The 5,969-nt window shown below is 49.6% G+C and overlaps 1 non-coding gene across 1 annotated transcript; it reads right to left on the bottom strand.

Moving 5' to 3' along the window:
• Positions 1–253: 253 nt before the first annotated feature.
• Positions 254–326, bottom strand: Trnar-ucu (transfer RNA arginine (anticodon UCU)). Its single transcript has one exon. It is a non-coding gene; the product is annotated as a tRNA-Arg (tRNA).
• Between the last annotated feature and the right edge of the window lie 5,643 nt (positions 327–5,969).

Below are 5,969 nucleotides of genomic sequence, written 5' to 3'. Positions count from 1 at the left end.
CAGTAACAACGTAAAGTGCGCCTAAATTACAGCTGCCAATTTCGTTTAAAGAAAAGAGGATTAGAGGCGCTGGGGCGCCCTTGAAATTGCGAAAAGCTTGGTCGGTCGCAAGCGATGAGAGCGACATGTTGCACTGGTGGTTCATTTGCTCTGTAACAAGCAAAAAAAACCGACGAGCGTTTGGAGAATCGCTTGCGTGTCGGAGGGCCTCCCTAGCATAAGAGAAAAAAAAAAAATTCACCACAGCGGAATGCATCCCTGCCGGGATTCGAACCCGGGACCTTTGGATTAGAAGTCCAACGCGCTATCCACTGCGCTACAGGGACGGGGCCGGAGGGGGCGGTCGTATGAGAACATACCATTCACGGACCCCCTTTTTAACGGGTAAATGCTGCCCGCGCTTTGTTCTGAACGGCGCGGCGCAGCTTTCTTCGGCGCATTTTTTTGCCTCTCCGCTCTCGAATGCTGCCGCCGCAAGCGCGTCGCCATCGCCTTGCCGGCGTAATGGCCGCGTTGCCTGAGGTACGGGTCGCGGCGTTCGCTCGATACGGCGTAGTTTCTGCGCGCACGCCATGGTGTTTCTGTCGTAGTGCCTGCAATGAAGCCGTATTCGCTCCGTTACGCTGCTCAAGGACACCGCTGGTTGCCCGGTGCGGTCGGAAAAAACGCGGGCGCCGAGCATCGCGTACGGCGCTCCGGGCGTCTCGCGCTCGGCTATGGTATGGGGGTCGCCCGATAAGCCTCGGTTTGCCTTCACCGCGGCCAGGCCGATCTTTGCGTGCTGGGTTCCGTACGGCGTTCTCATTTCCCTTGGCTCTGCCCGGCGGAAGGCTTCTGGTTTATTTTGTTCGCTCTCTCATTTTCGTTTGCCTTTCGACGTGGCGGGCGCGTGACTGACTGAAAAGCATTTATTTGCAGAAGTTTGTACACGGAGGGTTGCTGCCCCGAATTAAACGTTTTGCGCTTGTCGGAATCTCCGCTCAAATTTGATTTTAAGATTTAAGGGGGCAGGGAGCTGTGCTTGGTGAGTTATTTGGTTTCAGTTATTATTATAATAATAATCTATTTAGTTTTACTCATAATTCACCAGGTTGTATCATTTGTATGTGAAAATGAATGTCCGACAATATTTGTGTTTGAGCTGTGCAAGTCGGTACCTATTGCTGTCGTATTGTAGTGCCTGATACTATTTTTGTTTTTGAAGTATCCCGACACCACTTCATTTTTTTTCTACCACAACGTTCATTCACGGGTTTTCATTGCTTGCTTATAAAATATGTTTTTTTTTAACGCTTTGGGACATTTCTTTTTTTTCCATTTTTTCTATTCAGGACCGATTGCGCGACCCTGAAGAAGCAAGCCTGTTCCTATCAGCGTGGGTGAAAATAAACTTCTATTTCGAATACCGTAGGCACGTGGGGGATCTCGTTAAGGCCAAATATTACGCCTCGACGACACCCAAGCGCACACTGCAGAAGCCAGCCAGCCGAGTCTACTGCCATTTCGGGATGCGTCGGAGCGTAAAGCCGAGAAAACATTGCCTTTTTCTCGAGTCCGCATCGGTTTAATCCACGCTTGCCGACTAGCAAATTTCGGATTATGCTTCCACGCGACGGCCTTAGGTACAGAGATAAAGGGAGGTTCAGGCGCGCCCTCCGCGGCCCAAAATCAATGAAATCGTAAACCGCTTCGTCTCTCCTGTAATGATTTAAGCGCCTGTTTACTATTGTTCATACCACAAGCTAGGTGCAGCACTGTGGAGGCTACATTGTTGCCAACAGTGCGCCCACTGAGGGCGCCTAACTCGCCGTGAAGGGGGTCCTGAAAGGACATTCCCTTCTCCCCTCTCGGCAAGTGGCACCGCAAGGCCCCGGCGCCTTTTGTCGTTTCCTTTCCGGTGAGGCGCCCTGAGGGGGCGGGCTGTTGACAACACTGTAGCCTCCACAGTGCTGCACCTAGCTTGTGGAATGCACTATAGAAGAAGTGGGGCGATATCATCGTCATCAAGATTAAGCCAACAGTGAGGCGTGTTCTGTCGTCCAAATGACGATGGGCGCCATGGTCAGAATGATGGACATTCCAATGTGAATATATAAAGTTGACCTAACTGGATGCATAAGGGGTACATTCCCCGTCTTAGTTGACGACCCTCTCTCAATGCTCCTCCATGCTACAACGTTTTGGGCACCCTGCACATTCTTTCAGGTGTGAACCAGAGTCGTTGAAAAGGTTATCCGTAAACCATTTCACGCAGTCCATGGCTCGTCCGCAATCAGATCAGATCATAGAAACTTTATTGTTGCCTAGGGTGGGACTTTTCAGGTCGATTTCAGTGTGCTTCGGGCGACGGAGGAATTCATTTAGGTTCCCTCTGCGTCTTCGGCCACCTGGGCTAGTGAGGCCTGGGTCAAAGGGCCTGTGCTGAGCAGCGCGGCCTTTCACTGCTCCATTCGTAAGATTGAATAAAATGGGGCGCTTTTTAAAGGGGCCCTGAAAGGCATTTTGAGCACACTAAATGAAGTAGCGCAATCGTTAGATTGGGTCGTCAAGGTCATCTGGGCCAAGTATTACTCTTTTACGCGCAGCGGAAAGCTCACACTTTTGTTGCAAAGTTTGTCGCTTTTTTCTCACCCTTTCCTTCGTGTTTTTGGACGCCGCCATCTTCACATGTCTACATCATCGATTCCCAGATGTTCGTCATGAGCTAGACACCCTGCTATTGGGCGGCTTTTTCACGCACTTCCGGCAAAGAGATGAGTCGTCTGCTCAGCGTCGACTCGCCGGCTGATCTGCCAGGGGAGTGTCGGAGTGCTTGAACATTTTACGACAAACGAAACAAGTGTAAACAAACGCTTAACCGTTCCTATTGAATGCAACACGGCCATAACACGACATGGATATTCTCTTACCGGAGTACGTTCCATAAAGAAAGCGTTGAAGCCCCGTGGCACTTCTTTCGTGCAATCGCAGAGAACGCCCTGAGCCGAATGCCCGGGTTTGACGGATACGTTTTTTTCCACTTCAAAACAATCCAGAGATGCGTTTCGAACGAACACAACGTCATAACATGCGTTGCAAGTCTGAACCGCGATTGACAGACGATGGGTTGCCTCCTCCTGCCCGTCGTAAATTCGGCACTCACCTCGCGCGCGGTTTGCGGGGACGAACAGCAAGTCACTTAACTCTGGCGCGCAAGCCGAGATGGCTTTTAGCCACGCACACTGCACATACCCCATGCGAGGTTGAGTCGTACGTCGCTCGAGAAAGATAATCCAGACCATGGGAAGCACTATCCACCCGCAGAAGCACAACGTCGCATTTCATCGCGAAACAAAGGCGTCCACAACACACACACCATCGCCTCCTGTAATGCCAAACGCATCTCACACTTCCTAATGAGAGTGAGTGGTACACCTGCAGTGCCCACATGTCGCGAGGTGGGGCCCCGAGCTGAACCGGGATCACGCAACCGTAACTGATTTCTGGGGCGGTTTGTGCCTTGTTGCCAAGGCAACCGATGTTTGAGATCGTCAAAGAAAGGCGCTCGCTCCAGCGCTAGAAAGCTCAGAGCCTTGCCGGAGCATGTTTTGCCAACGTTGCCGCTCTCCACCACGCGTCGCCCCAAGCTGAACTGGTCACATGATTGAAGCGTTTTGTGCACGGGTTCTGTATCGGTTTAAAATGTCTTTTTCGCATGGCGCCGGCAGGAATTACCACCACCGCAAAATAAGACCCGGCACCAGCGGGGCCACATCTGATACGGCGCTTTTTGGATAAACAGTGCGCGGTGCATGAAAGGGACCGAGCGCAAGATCCTCCCCAGCGGCTGCGAGTTCGCCGCCGATTAAAAGTCACGTGCTGCACTGCAGCAACGCAGACCGCGAAAGGGCAAGGCCAGGCCACCGCACACATGCGGCCAGATTTTTCGTTCGCTTATCCATCCTTGAGCGGAGTGCGGAATTCATGGTGTCAACAAAACTTGCCCGTAGCAGACGGCAGTCGGAGGAGCGTAATGCGGAAGTACGTCACCGCTGACTAGCGCAGCATCATGGGAGGGAGTGCTCGCGCGCCGTCAACAGTTGAAAAGAGGAGGAAACGCGGCGCGACGATAATGCGCGGTTTTTGATTTACGATTTCTCAGCTAATACTCATCGCTTTAACAAAATTCTTGCGGGAGGAGATTGCTTATACATTGTCTTATTTGGTTACATGTACATCCATGCATCGGCGGAAGGTATTTCAGGACCCCTTTAACAGTTTGCATGGGCTTCTCCTCTCAAGACCAAATGGCATGTGGTAGGTCTGCGTACTGATGACATAGAGGACATTAGTCAGAGTGCAGTTAAGGGAACTTAAGTGATAGGATGAAACATTTTGCCGGAGATGGGAGCTATTGCGGATGATTGAAGAATATCGTTTGCCTAAAGATGTTGAATGCACCGCCGAATTAATAAGCTAGCCATTCACACTATACGTTGCAAGGTGCAAGCTTGAGACAAGGACCGCTTAAAGTGTCAGGGTGACACCAGGATGCCATTTAATGAGAACAAAGTCCCTTCATCGGCTTTGTCGATGAAGGGAATTTAAGTGTGTGTGTGCGTGTGTGTGTGTGCGTGTGTGTGCGTGTGTGTGTGTGTGTGTGCGTGTGCGTGTGCGTGTGCGTGTGTGTGTGTGTGCGTGTGTGTGTGTGTGTGAGAGAGAGAGAGAGAGAGAGAGAGAGAGAGAGGGGGGGGGGGAGGGAGAGGGGGGGTCTTTAAGGTTAACTGGAGAGGTAAGCCCTGCTACACTCTTAATCTGGTTCCATATAAGTTCCAGTTAAAAAGGGTGATCCACATATTTTATGTGGATCCGAACGAAAGACTAACTGGAACGAGGCATATAAGTGGATCTTATCTGGAACCGTCAGCTTGTTTTCTTTATGTTCGTGGTTTTTATCTGGAACCGAAGAAATGGGGTCATGCGATGTCGGCGGTTCCGGTTACTGTTCCACTTATGTCCCAGTAAACGGTTGGGGAGAGTGCGTTTGTATATTTTTTGCTCGTGTCTTGTTCCACATAACTCGTGCACGGCAGTCAAGTATGCACTCTTTCATGCATCAACTGGAACAATGAACCGCATATATATTAGGTGCTTCTTGACCCAAGATGCACGTGCGCGTTTAATATACACGCGCACACCACACATAAAATTTAATGAACTTCGCCGACATCTATGAAACTGCCTTGCAGCAGTTAACTTTCTAATACGGCTAAGCTGTAGTTTTAGTGATGCCCTTTGACAGAAAACGAAATCCCACTTTTTTGTCAACGCCGTACAAAGCATTACAAATGTCGAGAGGAGGATATTTTAGGCAAAAGAAGAAATTGCAGGAACCCATTTCCAGGTGTTCTGCGGCACCCAAACCGCTTTCGTGAACATCGTATTTTTCTAATTTGAGGCGTCAAGTACAAAATCACCAGTGACTTCAATTTGAGAAGGACTAAACGTCTTCCCTTTCCCCATATGCCGTTCGGGCAAAGCCATAGCTGCTATAGCGCTGAAGAATTCGTGGTGCTTTTGTGAACATCTTCATTACGAAATACTTGTTGAGGCCATTACATTTTATGCATTTGGCTTACAAAGCTTCGCAGAAATGGCAGTTTTTGTTCAACACTCGGTCATCATCTCGCTGTGGTGTAGTACGCGCTCAATGGTACTTAGTCCACGTTACTTATGTTGTGATGGGGTACATACATAATGGTAACCGACTGCGTCACATTTTACACCACACACATCATGCTACGCATGTAGTTATATGCATAGAAGTCAGTTTTTGTATTTTGTCTCGTCCCGGTTAGTAATTTTCACAAGCAAAAACGAAAGACTCTTTGCAGGAGGAGAATGACACAAAACCCGGAGAACTAAATCTGCCCCGCAGCATCTGCCTTACATTCTATATATTTATACTGAAATGGCATTCTTATTTCAAA

The sequence above is a fragment of the Haemaphysalis longicornis genome, unplaced genomic scaffold (assembly GCF_048455015.1).
Source record: "Haemaphysalis longicornis isolate Haplotype H1 unplaced genomic scaffold, Haemaphysalis longicornis Haplotype H1 scaffold_3, whole genome shotgun sequence".
Classification (NCBI taxonomy): Eukaryota; Metazoa; Arthropoda; class Arachnida; order Ixodida; family Ixodidae; genus Haemaphysalis; species Haemaphysalis longicornis.
The sequence above is the reverse complement of the archived record's forward strand: the minus strand, read 5'-3'. Positions and strand labels throughout refer to the sequence as shown.